This window comes from Rhinoderma darwinii, unplaced genomic scaffold (assembly GCF_050947455.1).
Source record: "Rhinoderma darwinii isolate aRhiDar2 unplaced genomic scaffold, aRhiDar2.hap1 Scaffold_4481, whole genome shotgun sequence".
Taxonomy (NCBI): domain Eukaryota; kingdom Metazoa; phylum Chordata; class Amphibia; order Anura; family Rhinodermatidae; genus Rhinoderma; species Rhinoderma darwinii.
The window spans coordinates 19,543-34,174 of record NW_027463922.1 but is presented as its reverse complement, the minus strand read 5'-3'; the positions used below and the strand labels follow the sequence as shown (position 1 = coordinate 34,174).

General features: G+C 41.2%; 1 long non-coding RNA gene across 1 annotated transcript; it reads right to left on the bottom strand.

Moving 5' to 3' along the window:
• Window positions 1-5,635: 5,635 nt before the first annotated feature.
• Window positions 5,636-13,772, bottom strand: LOC142716359 (uncharacterized). The gene is made up of 2 exons (XR_012871602.1): window positions 13,708-13,772; window positions 5,636-6,000 (listed from the first exon to the last, which is right to left on the bottom strand). It is a non-coding gene; the product is annotated as an uncharacterized LOC142716359 (long non-coding RNA).
• Between the last annotated feature and the right edge of the window lie 860 nt (window positions 13,773-14,632).

Genomic DNA, 14,632 nt, shown 5'->3' with positions numbered 1-14,632 from the left:
TCATCTATTATTAAGACGGCTCCTTTCCTATTCATAGAAATAGTAGGTTGTCACAGCTCCGCCCCCTTGCTTTGTGCCATCACTGGATTATGATACGATGTCTGCTCCGGCTGTTCTCCAATCGCTACACTAAAAATGTTATTTCTAGTAGCATTTTATTAAAGGGATTGTCCATTTTAGGGAAGATTTATCTAATGGAGGGATCCCTGGCTCATCCTGGGAGAAGCAATATGCCATTGGCCATGAAGTTGGATGTCCAATTCAGCTAGATTCGACAATCATATATCGACCTGTGCAATTGAGTTCACATACAATGTGGCAGTATAGCCGGATACTGTAGCTACGAGCGATCTGCAGAGAGCGGTCTCTCCCGACTCCCCTCTAAACATACACTCTCGTTATGTTATTTTCAAGGTGTTTTTAAGGACTGTATTATTGATGGCTTATCCGGTGAATTGTATTGGTCCTCGGGCAAAAGAGTCACAGTAAGCGGCGTGTATCCAACCTTAGGTTTGTCGAATGTAGACATTATGTCTTTCTGGTTATAAACTAATTTTTGAACTTTTAATTTTTCATTTTAATTTGTCAGGTAATTAAAATATTAAATTGAGAACACGAACCGCCTCCCGCGCTGTGCTCTGTGCTGTCCAGATAATGTTGAAGTAGCATGAATCAATTTAAGGGATAAGACCGCAGCTTCCATAATTAAGACTGATGACAATGAGAAGTGCGCCTGTATTCTCTCATCACCATGATTACGGTTCTCTCTACGAAGAAGAGTCACAAATCTTCTGATTAAAATATTTAAGAATGCATAATTATTTGATTAACCCATTTAGAACCAAATTTAAGGGTATGTTCACACGCTTCAAGTGAAAACAATCTCTGAATTTCAGTCGTTTTTTAAGCATAAAGCAGTTTTTACGGCCGTTTTTGGAGCTGTTTTTCTGTTGAACCAATTAAAAACGGCTCCAAAAACGTCTCCAGAAACGACATGCACTTTTTACGGGACGGTTTTTTATGCGCCGTTTTTACAAACGGTTGGGGAAAAAAAGCCCCGTGGCAATGTAACACAGTTTTTTCCATTGAAATCAATGGGCAAATGTTTGGAGGCGTCCAGGCCCTGTATTTTCATCCGTTTTTCAGGGCGTTTACGGCCCAAAAAACGGCTGAAAATAAGCCGTGTGAACATACCCTAACGTGTCACTTTATGTGGAAATAACTCTGGAATGGTTTTACTTATCCAATTGATTCTGAGATTGATTTCTCGTGACATATTGTACTTTATGTTAGTAGTAAAATTTGGTCGATATGCGTACTCTTTATTTATAAAAAAATTATCAAAAGTGTAAAGAAAATGTTTAAAAATGTTCATTTTCCTACATTTGAAATCCCCTGCTTCTAAAATGAATAATGGTACCACACAAATTAGTAAATAAATAAGGTTTACTATACGCCTTCTTTATGTAATTATCATTTTTATAACTTCATTTTATTTTTTCAGGACGTTATAAGGTTTACAAGTTTACGAACAGCTTTTCCAAATATTCACCAAAATTGCAAAACATCTTTTTTTAGGCACCACTTCAGTTTTGAAGTGGATTTGAGGGGTCTATATATTAGAAACCCCTCATAAGTCACCCCATTTTATAAACTGCCCCCCTCAACGTATTCGAAACCGCATTTAGGAAGTTTGTTAATCCTTTAGGTGTTTCACAGAAATTAAAGCAAAGTGGAGGTAAAATGTACAAATCTTTTTTTTCTGGCAGATTTTCAAGTTAATCCATTTATTTCAGTAAGGCCTGATTTGCACGAGCGTGTGCGTTTTGCGCACGCAAAAAACGCGGCGTTTTGCGCGCGCAAAATGCTCTTAACAGCTGCGTGTGTCATCAGTGTATGATGCGCGGCTGCGTGATTTTCGCGCAGCCGCCATCATTATGACCCTCCGTTTGGATGTTTGTAAACAGAAAAGCACGCTGCAGGACAACTGTCCCGTACTGTAATCATGTTTTCAGTACGGGACAGTAGTTCCATGGAGAGGCAGGGACTCCTAGCGTCGTACATCACTATGATACTAAGAGCGCGGCTCCCTGCAGTGTGTTCGGTCCGGGACTTCCGGCCGAAATACGTTCCGTCCTTTACGGACGTAACATGGTCGTGTAAACCCAGCCTTACACAGAAAGCCTGCTTTTTATTAGGATGTTTTCCAGGCACCATTTCATGTTTGAAAAGACATTGAGGTGTTAAGACATTTTATACACACCAAAAAAACACCTAATTTTGGAAATTACAACCCTCAAGGAATGTATCTAGGGGCGTAGTGAACATTCTGACCCCACAGATTTTTCATATAATTTATTAGAATTGGGCTGTGAAAATTATATTATATTTTTTTCCCCCAATAATAAGTAGATTTAGCTCAACATTTTTCATTTCCACAAAGATTTCAGGAGAAAAAGCACCCCAAAAATTGTTAGGCAATTTCTCATCAGCATTGCAATAGCCTATATGTGATCATAAACTGCTGTTTGGGCACACGGCAGGGCTTAGAAGAGAAGGAGCGCCTTTTAGCTTTTGTAGCGCAGATATTACTGGAATGTTTTTTTGATGCCATGTCACATTTGCAAAGTCCCTGAGGGGACATAGGGGGCAGTATTATAGGAGTTATATTCTTGTATATAGGGTGCAGTATTATAGTAGTTATATTCTTGTATATAGAGGCAGTATTATAGTAGTTATATTCTTGTATATAGGAGGCAGTATTATAGTAGTTATATTCTTGTATATAGGGGCAGTATTATAGTAGTTATAGTCTTGTATATAGGCGCAGTATTATAGTAGTTATATTCTTGTATATAGGGAACAGTATTATAGGAGTTATATTCTTGTATATAGGGTGCAGTATTATAGTAGTTATATTCTTGTATATAGGGGGCAGTAATATAGTAGTTATATTCTTGTATATAGGGGCAATATTATAGTAGTTATATTCTTGTATATAGGAGCAGTATTATAGTAGTTATATTCTTGTATATAGGGGCAGTATTATAGTAGTTATATTCTTGTATATAGGGGCAGTATTATAGTAGTTATATTCTTGTATATAGGGAGCTGTATTATAGTAGTTATATTCTTGTATATAGGGAGCAGTATTATAGTAGTTATATTCTTGTATATAGTAGGCAGTATTATAGTAGTTATATTCTTGTATATAGGGAGCTGTATTATAGTAGTTATATTCTTGTACATAGGGGCAGTATTGTAGTAGTTATATTCTTGTACATAGGGGTCAGTATTGTAGTAGTTATATTCTTGTATATAGGAGCAGTATTATAGTAGTTATATTCTTGTATATAGGGGCAGTATTATAGTAGTTATATTCTTGTACATAGGGGGCAGTATTGTAGTAGTTATATTCTTGTATATAGGGGCAGTAATATAGTAGTTATATTCTTTTATATAGGGGCAGTATTATAGTAGTTATATTCTTGTATATGGGGGCAGTATTATAGTAGTTATATTCTTGTTTATAGGGGACAGCATTATAGTAGTTATATTCTTGTATATTGGGGCAGTATTATAGTAGTTATATTCTTGTATATAGGAGCAGTATTATAGTAGTTATATTCTTGTTTATAAGGGACAGCATTATAGTAGTTATATTCTTGTATATAGGGGCAGTATTATAGTAGTAATATTCTTGTATATAGGGGCAGTATTATAGTAGTTATATTCTTGTAAATAGGAACAGTATTATAGCAGTTATATTCTTGTACATAGGGGGCAGTATAGTTATATTCTTGTACATAGGGGGCAGTATTATACTAGTTATATTCTTGTTCATAGGGGACAGTATTGTAGTAGTTATATTCTTGTTTATAGGAGGCAGTATTATAGTAATTATATTCTGGTATTTAGGGAGCAGTATTATAGTGTTATATTCTTGTACATAGGGGGCAGTATTGTAGTAGTTATATTCTTGTACATAGGGGCGGTATTATAGTAGTTATATTCTTGTACATAGGAGCAGTATTATAGTAGTTATATTCTTGTATATAGGGGGGCAGTATTATAGTAGTTATAATCTTGTATATAGGGGGGTAGTATTATAGTAGTTATAATCTTGTATATAGGGGCAGTATTATAGTAGTTATATTCTTGCACATAGGGGACAGTATTATAGTAGTTATATTCTTGTATATAGGGAGCAGTATTATAGTAGTTATATTCTTGTATATAGGGGCAGTAATATAGTAGTTATATTATTTTATATAGGGGCAGTATTATAGTAATTATATTATTGTATATAGGGGCAGTATTATAGTAGTTATATTCTTGTATATAGGAGCAGTATTATAGTAGTTATATTCTTGTACATAGGAGCTGTATTATAGTAGTTATATTCTTGTACATAGGGGGCAGTATTATAGTAGTTATATTCTTGTACATAGGGGACAGTATTGTAGTAGTTATATTCTTGTATATAGGAGCAGTATTATAGTAGTTATATTCTTGTACATAGGAGCAGTATTATAGTAGTTATATTCTTGTACATAGGGGGCAGTATTATAGTAGTTATATTCTTGTATATAGGGGGCAGTATTATAGTAGTTATAGTCTTGTTCATAGGGGACAGTATTGTAGTAGTTATATTCTTGTATATAGGGAGCAGTATTATAGTAGTTATTCAGAATAAAGCAAGCACAGTAGAAGGAAGTCGGCACCACTCTCAATCTTCACAGCATGGAACAGGCAGATAGATGCAAGTGGAGTCAGGGTTTCCTCATTTAAGCAAACTTCGGGCGGTGCTCAGTATTATAGTAGTTATATTCTTGTACCGAGGGGGCAGTATTATAGTAGTTATATTCTTGTACATAGCGGGCAGTATTATAGCAGTTATAGTCTTGTTCATAGGGGACAGTATTGTAGTAGTTATATTCTTGTACATAGGTGCGGTATTATAGTAGTTATATTCTTGTACATAGGAGCAGTATTATAGTAGTTATATTCTTATACGTAGGAGGCAGTATTATAGTATTTATATTCTTGTATATAGGGGGCAGTATTATAGTAGTTATATTCTTGTACATAGGAGGCAGTATTATAGTAGTTATATTCTTGTATATAGGGGGCAGTATTATAGTAGTTATATTCTTGTACATAGGGAGCAGTATTATAGTAGTTATATTCTTGTACATAGGGGGCAGTATTATAGTAGTTATATTCTTGTACATAGGGGGCAGTATTATAGTAGTTATATTCTTGTCCATAGAGGGCAGTATTATAGTAGTTATATTCTTGTACATAGGGGACAGTATTGTAGTAGTTATATTCTTGTATATAGGAGCAGTATTATAGTAGTTATATTCTTGTATATAGGAGCAGTATTATAGTAGTTATATTCTTGTACATAAGGGGCAGTATTATAGTAGTTATATTCTTGTATATAGGGGGCAGTATTATAGTAGTTATATTTTTGTCCATAGAGCGCAGTATCATAGTCCGCATATCTTTGTCCATAGGGATCTGTATGAGATTGAGATAAATGTACTCAATACTTTTTTTGTCTGACAAATGAACAAATAATAACACTGGTGTTCCTTCGCGGGGAATGATTCGTACTGAGCTCAGTCGCAGAAGCATTTTGTGGATTTTAATAACATCTAATCAAAACCAGCAAGAGTCTATTTTCCTGGAAATGCTGAGTCTCCGTATTCTGTTATTTGCTCCAGATCGTCAAGTGACGAGTGAGACAATGTCCCTGAGATGAGGTCTGTCATGGTGGCATTGTACACTCCTCACATGCCTGATCTGCTGTCTCAAACACTAATACTTATTATACGAGATGGGTGATGACTATGGAAGATGTTTTTCTTCGGCCGCTTCTTATTCTTATTGCTGACACTTATCAGCCGCAATGAATGTCATGCTGTGGATGTAGATTGAAAGCCGGGCCATCTCTATTGACAGTAATGGGATTCCTTTATGACCTCTGTATATCTGAAAATGAATGGACTGTTAAAGTATTATATCATAATTACAGCCCATCGTATACAGAATGTCACCCCATGTCTTTCTCAGTACACAGAACATATCAGGTTTTGTTTCTGTACCCTTTCACCCTTGCCTTGCATGTTTTTTTTTATCCCGAAACGTCATCATTTTTCATGCCATCTTCATATGATCAATTTTGATTCTATGGGAGGAACTTAAAACAAGTCTGTGCAGTAGAGAAAGGCAGTCTATTCTATAGTATGTTAGAATTCCTTTGGCCGTTTCAATACCTTTAGCTACATGTATCACATCGTGGTCACCCAGACAGGAAGGCAAGCCTGCGCCAAACATTAAGGAAATAAAATAGACATAGATTATTTTATCAGCGATCTCTATCAGGTTAATTTTGACTTCTGGGAATTATATGAATAGTTTTTTTTCTACAAAGTCCTCTCCTTACTATTTGGGTCCAAAGGCTGGGCCCCCTTGGAGAGGGATCCCGGCCTTTGTTGGTCCCATTCCCTTTCCCGCTTAATGGCAGGAACCTACGTAGATGAACTTCATTGTCAGCAAGGGGTGGGGAATTGGCCCAGGGATTATGGAAAAGGTGTGGAGGGGGAAAAACATAAACTAACGCGTTTTGTCTAACATGGCAAAATCCTGCATCATATTTGGGGGCCCATATTAATATTTGCTATTGGGGCCCCACTTTTCAATGTCAGACACTGTTTGGATCCTTAGACTTCTCAATGATGTGGGATCATCATCCTCCTCTTCCCCTAACCATAGTCAAACAGGTCATAGCACCTCCAAGAACACTAAGAGGGTGAATGGGGAGGATTCCTTTCCCAGGACTCTATTTATATCTTTCAACTAATATAGAGAACACTATAGATCTTGTGTGGTCACCCAGCTTTCTAAGACTAGTAAATGGCACATCTGATTGCATTTGCCGTTCGGGTCCCTAGGAAAGCTGGATGATAATCTTTACTTATAACTAAAATCTTCCACGGGCCCTTGTTAATAAATATCGAATGCTCTTCTATACATCTGTGGTCAGTATCCAGGTAATAAAGGAAGGCGCAGTCAGCTGCAACTTTGGCGCAGTTGCATTGGGACGTGCACATTACAATATTAGACTTTTTAATTATAATCTTTTGGCCCACCTAAGCAGTATGTGCATACCTCCTGACCGTCCCGGATTCCGAAGGACAGTCCCGGATTCCAGGCAGAGACCCACTGTCCGGGGCGGCCGGTGGTATATCGTATAACTGTATACAATTAAATCAAATGGCGCCGAGCCACTCATAGCACAGAGCGGAAGAGCAGAGGGATCTCCTCCACTCGTCGTGGGAATGGGGGTAGTTAAGTATTTATTTTAATATTTTTTTATTAGGCACTATGGAGGCATTATACTGTATGGGGACAGTTGTCAGGGCATTATATTGTATGGGGGCAGCTGTGGGGGCATTATACTGTATGGGGGCACTTATGGGACTATATACTGTATGGGGCACCTAAGGGGGCATTATACTGTATGGAGGCAGCTTTGGGGGCATTGTATTGTATGGGGCAGTTGAGACATTATACTGTATGAGGGCAGCTGTGGGGGCATTATATTGTATGGGGGCTCTTATGGGCCATATTCTGTATGGGGCATCTAAGGGGGCATTATACTGAGTGGAGGCAGCTGTGGGGGACATTGTATAGTATGGATGCAGCTGTGGGGGCATTGTATTGTATAGGAGCAGTTGTCTGGGCATTTTACTGTATGGGGCAGCTGTGGGGGAATTATTCTGTATGGGGCATCTGTGTGAGCATTATACTATTATACTGTATGGGGGCAGCTGTGTGGTCATTATGCTGTATAGGCATTATACTATTATACTGTATGGGGACATCTGTGTGGGCATTATACTATTATACTGTATGGGGACATCTGTGTGGGCATTATACTATTATACTGTATGGGGACATCTGTGTGGGCATTATACTATTATACTGTATGGGGACATCTGTGTGGGCATTATACTATTATACTGTATGGGGACATCTGTGTGGGCATTATACTATTATACTGTATGGGGACATCTGTGTGGGCATTATACTATTATAGTGTATGGGGACATCTGTGTGGGCATTATACTATTATAGTGTATGGGGACATCTGTGTGGGCATTATACTATTATACTGTATGGGGACATCTGTGTGGGCATTATACTATTATACTGTATGGGGCATCTGTGTGGGCATTATACTGTTTGGGGCAGCTTTGGGGGAATTATACAGTATGGGGGAAGCTGTTTGGCATTATACTGTGTGGGTGGCACGATGGGGTATAATGCAGTGTGAGGGCACTTTTGGGGCATTATACTGTGGGGGCAGCTATGAAGTCATTTTACTATGTGGGGGGCAGCTATAGGCATTATACTGTGTGTGGGTTCTATGGGAGCATGACACTGCGTGGTCTGAACTGGGTGTGTATGGGCGGGGTCTGGGCAGGGTTAGAGGCGTGGCTTAACAGGGCTACGCGTGCCGCATTGGTTATCCCTCTTTGCAATACTTGAAAGTTGGGAGGTCTGGTATGTGAGCGGACCCTCTGCTCTAAGTCTCCTGCAAAGGATGCTGGGAATGTGATACCGAAAACCTTAGAAGACCCGAGAAGTCTCCAATCACTCCCCCCCCCCTCCCCGTGTTTCACATGATTTTCTTTTATTTATTTCAAGCAATCAACAATTTTTTTTTTCTTTTTAGCTTTTGTTAAAGGTCACGACATATGACCCGGGTCATGGTCTTAAATGACATACAGCCCTATCTAATACGTGTCAGCAGCACTTAGTGTCCATGCACTCAGCAGACTGTGTCGTCTCACCCATAATGCATTGTACCTCCATGGGGTGGAGCCGACAGATTGATACATTTCTCGTACACCAGGACTTCTATTGCTGCCGTTCTCCTTTAAGACGTAACACGTGGTGCTGAGTTGTATTTCCCATTATTTTTGAGCGTTCACCAGTAAATTTACGTTCCTGATGTTTCTCTGTAACTCATGTCGATTTTATTCACTTATTCCTTAGTGACATCTGCAACTGGGAAAGCTGGGTGACATCTGATCCGTCTGCAGCTCCCACAAGGGCTGTCACCCAGCTTTCCTACAGTTCTATCTAGGATGGCGTTTAGCAGAGCCGAGAGGAATATATTGAATTTCATGAAACTCGACGCTCTCCTGTGGATTGCAGCTCGATAGTTTCAATTGAAAAATCTCACTACAAAACGTCTGTGTGTAGCCGTAACCAAAGACTAAGGCCCCGTGCACACGACCAAAAAATCGTCCGGAACTGCGGACCCATCAATTTCTATGGCCGATGGACACCTTCCCGTATATTTACGGGGAGGTGTCCATGCCGTAGAAACCTTCCGTAAAAATGAGGACACGTCCCACTTTTTTATTTTACGGCCTGTGCTCTACTTTATAATGGGAGCACAACCCGTAAATGCGGATGGCTGTCCGCTGCCAGCCATGCCCGTAATTACGGGCCGTGATTTTCTTCAGTCTGCGGATAGCCATGACCCATTCATGCCACGCAACATCAGTGTTTTTTGCGGATCCGCCATTCCGTTCCGCAAATTATACAACATGTCCGATCCCCGTCTATTTTTTGCTGACCCGTGCCACCGTTCAAAGATAAGGGCTTGTAAAAACAGAAGTCAACATCCGCGTGATTTCCAGTTTTTGCGGATACGTTGCTAGGAAACGCCGGAGAAGTCCAATCACGTGACCTTCCTATGGGTATAAAACACGGATGACACGCGGAAACAACATGGCCGTAATATACAGACATACAGAACGGTTGCGGAAGAATCACAGACCCAAATACACACTCTAGGATCTGTCGTTTGCATCTCGATCAACGGCAGCGGTCGTACGCATGAGGCCTAAGGGTTTATTCACACGGTGTAAGCAAATCGTGTTTTTTTACGTTACTTTCTAAAATTTGCAGCAAAAATTGTAATAAAACCGCACAGTGTGAACAGTCCCTCAAGCCAGCCATACACTCAATAGAAAGCCTATGAGCCCGTACTCCGCTACATCGGCTTCCTGAGAAAAGCCGAACAAACACGAAGCGGCTGAGCGATCACACGGGCACTTCTGCCGCTCCGTTTTAGAGATTGGTGCGGGTCTCAGTGCTCGGACCCCCACCGATCAAACTTCTGACATGTCAGAAGTTTGTTGAATGTTTAGTTCCCCTTTAAGGGTCTATTCACACATTGCCGATTTGTTGCCAAAATTTCGGCAACTGTCCCATTCATCTGATTAAGATTTTCAAAAATCCATTCACAAGCTGCAGAACAACCCTGTGTATGGAAGGGATTTTTTTGACTTTTTTTACAACAAATCTGTCTCGTGTGAACATAGCCATAGAGATTTTTCGTGTCTCGAAGGTGCATTTTTTGCCACAATTTTTTTAAAAAGTGCTGCAAAAATAATAACAAACTAAATTGCTGCGTTTGTTTTAAAGAATCCGGCAGCTTTGAGAAAATAGCGGCAAAAATCTGCAACAAAGCCATAAAAACAAGGCCCCGTGTAGCGGCACCGTCACTTTATATCACGGCTGAGTTATTTTTTTTAAAATAATTTGAGGCAACAAAAAACGGTACATTTAGAAATAGAGGGGGGGGGGGGATGTTCAGGATCGCTCGCGCATGATCCCGACAAACCCTTCAAAATGATAAATAATCGGAAATTTGTATTCAGCTCAAGATCAGAACAGCCGAGCGCCCCATAAAAAATGATAAATTGTAACTCTATGGACAATTGTGTACGATATCAATAATACATGAGTGAGAGCAGTCAGGGAATGTTACTTTGCATCGCTCCAGGGACGATCTGTAATGACGCCGCGGTATATCCCGCCATGACAGCGATCAATCGCAATAAGGGTATGACTATGTTATGGGGGCACAGGTGTACTGAAATTCTTCTTTCCCAAGGGTTGCAGCATTACTGCAGGCTGGTTCTCTGATGAAGGCACTGCAGATAACTGTTATGAAGGTGCTGTTGCAAGTTGCCTATTATGGGGGCACTGCAGCTGGCTCTGCAACGCAATGGTTGCACTGATAATAAAGCATAGGATAGTACGTAGGTCATACCAATGTTTTCTTCTGGGACACAGAAGATATAACAAATGACATATGATACATTACAGTATTCTAAATACGGCAATTATATTATGTTTTCAATCTCCATAAAATAAGTAGAAACATTTTATAATTCTCATTAGGGAAACATCTTAATTGCTTCATCTACGATTGGAAATCTTAATGTACTGCACCTTTAATAAAGATTAATAGCGACTTTATACCTAAGATTCTTATATTTTGGGAATATGGAAAGACCTCAATAATATTGATGAGTAAAATGCGAGTCGTGTTACATTGTATTCCCATAGCAGGACAGCGATCCCGGGACTGTGTGCGCCATTATACATCAGTCCGTCTCCGGTGTTTACAAGATTAAACCGCAGTTTGACCCGTTGCAGACTATAAACTAGTCATTAATCTAAAGGATTGACATGTTGACCAAAGGCTGAACAACCCAGAGTGCACTTGGGCCAAAAGGCATGGAAGACATCCATTATTTTTCTAAGTAATATCTCATCATATCTACACTAAGCCCTTATTCACACGACCGATTTTTTGACGGCCCGGGAAACCCGGTTGTCAAAAAATGCGACATGCCCTATTTTCGGCCATTCTCCCGGCCGCCCAGCTCCCATAGACGTCTATGGGGCCGGGTAATACACGGCCATCACTTGAATGTGCTCCAAGTGACGGCCGTGTGTTCCGTCGCTCGCTCTCTCCTTCTCCTCCTCACAGTGCGAAGTGCATGTGAGGAGGAGGGTATGTCTTTTGCTCCCTTCGGCAACGCTGTGGCCAGGGATTGGGGATTCCGCTCCAGCAGAAGTCCCTGACTTCACTGTGTCCAAATATGGACATTGAAGTCTGGACTTCTCCTGGAACGGTGGCGCTATCTACAGACAGGTAGGGGGGGGGGGTGCCATCCATGGTGGGGGGGTGGTGCTGTGTAGAACTACCTGCAGGGGGCTGTGTGCCACTACCTACAGGGGGCTGTGTGGCATTACCTACAGGGGGGCTGTGTGCCACTACCTACAGGGGGCTGTGTGGCATTACCTACAGGGGGCTGTGTGCCACTACCTACAGGGGGGCTGTGTGCCACTACCTACAGGGGGGCTGTGTGCCACTACCTACAGGGGGGCTGTGTGCCACTACCTACAGGGGGGCTGTGTGCCACTACCTACAGGGGGGCTGTGTGGCACTACCTACAGGGGGGCTGTGTGGCACTACCTACAAGGGGGCTGTGTGGCACTACCAACAGAGGGCTGTGTGGCACTACCTACAGGGGGAATCTGTGAGCGGTGCGCTGATGGTTATTTTACTGTGAGTGGGGGGCTGATGGTTATTTTTAGGTTTGTTTGGGGGGCACTGTCTACAAGGAGGAGGTGGGGGATTATGGCACTGTCTACGGGAAGGCTGTATGGCACAATCTACAGGGGGGCACTATCTACAAGGGTGGGCTGTGTGTGGCAGCCAGGGGAGGGGGTATTATACTGTGTGGGGCCACTAAGTGGACATTATACAGTGTAGGGGCACTACAGGGGGCAATATACCTTGTGTGGCACTTAGGGGGCATGATGCTGTGTCCTTGAAGGGGTTATAATGTATTATTAAATATTATTATTATACTGTAAGGGGGGCACTAAAGGGGCATTATACTGTGTGGGGGTACTATATAGGGCATTATACTGTGGGGGGGCATTAAACTTTTTCTATGGGGCATTTTTTTATGACGGGGGTCGGGGGCCGAAAGATAATTTTGCACAGGGCGCCATCTATGCTAAGGCCGGCCCTGACCAGACACAACACATGGACAGGTTTGGTGCCAGTGGCGTAGCTATGGGGGTCACAGCGGACGCAATTGCGACCAGGCCCCCGAAGCCAGGGGGGCCCGCGGCCCCCCGAACCACAACTACTAGAAGTTACTATAGTAACTGGGACCTATGTAATAAATCACACATGGGCCATGTATCTAAGCTTACCATGTGGTAAATATAACAAAACAAAAAAAATGTAAAACAAATAAATAAAATGAAAAAAATAAAAAATAAATAAAAAGGGGTTTAAAAAGTGCATAATTCTCCGAACCTAAACGCACCAATATTAGACATTCAGTGTGACACAAATGCGCCGGGTGCTCAGGCATGAATACGTTCCTATCACGCAGAATGTTACCCGTGGTCACCGTTTCTTGTCTGTCCTGCTGCAGATCTCTCTATTTTCACGCCTTATTTAGAACATTTCTGTGGCTGGTGGGTTCTCCCCATGTACAGATCCTGCATCTGAAGCGAAGGGGCGAGATACATGTCAAGCTAAAATAGGGTTTTCGTTTTTGGCGCTATAGGGTCATGTGACATCGCTTTGTGCAGGAGAATTCGAGGATTCATTTTTGGAATAAATATTATTCTTTGAACAAACTGGGGAAAAATGGTCACAAACAGTAAACCAAAAAAATTCACGTTCCGTTTTAAGGTTAAAAAAAAGCTTCAATTTTAGATCATAAGAAAGTCCCAAAAATAAAGAAGTAAAACAATTTGGGCAGAATAAGTAGCAGTTAAAAAAATGCCCATACTTACCTAGGCTGTTGTTATGGCGACCTGTCCTTCCTGTGCAGTCCGGTCCGGCATCTCTGGATGATGCTGCAGCCCATGTGACCGCCGCAGCTTGTGATTGGCCGGAGCTTGTGATTGGACGTAGCTTGTGATTGGCTGCAGCTTGTGATTGGCTGCAGCAGTCACATGGAACACAACGTCATCCCAGGAGGCCGGACTGGACGAAGAAACACAAACTTCTGGGTAAGTATGTTTATTTTTCCGTAGTTGCGAGTTTTTGCGGCGTATTCGCTACGAATACGCCGCAAAAGTCACAACACTTGGCTTACTGTTGCTGGTTTGGCAGCCCCATTGAATTCAACGGGGAAAACCCGCAGCAGAAAATCAACAAAAACGCAGCATAAATTGACATGCTGTAGAATTAAATTCCGCACCGCAGGTCTATTTATTAACGTTTACGCTGCGTTTTTTTTCCCCGCAGTGCGAGCAGGAGATTTACTAAATCTCACCCACTTTGCTGCTACTGTAAACGCTACAAAATTTACACACAGAATTCCGTTGCTGAAATTCCTCAGCATTTACGCTACGTGGGAACCCGGCCGTGGACTGGATTCACACACGTTTTTAATGGCGCTTTTTGCAGCATTTTTTTCACGCAGTTTTAAGTGCGGCCAGATGTTACATCAAAGTCTATTATAAAATATAACCACACACAACTGCGTTTTGGTTTGTGGCGATTTTGAGCCAATTTTGTGGTCAGTGGCGTTTTTTCCGATTGTTTTTCCCATAGGCTTCTCTGTAGGACCTCAAAAACAATATAATGCACGTACAAAATGACACCAGATGAACAACGACACAAAAAAAAGCCTTAAAAAACCCGCATGATCCATTTTAATAATGCTGGCGGGTTTTTTTTTAAGCTTTTTTTGATGCGGTTTAAAACATCAGA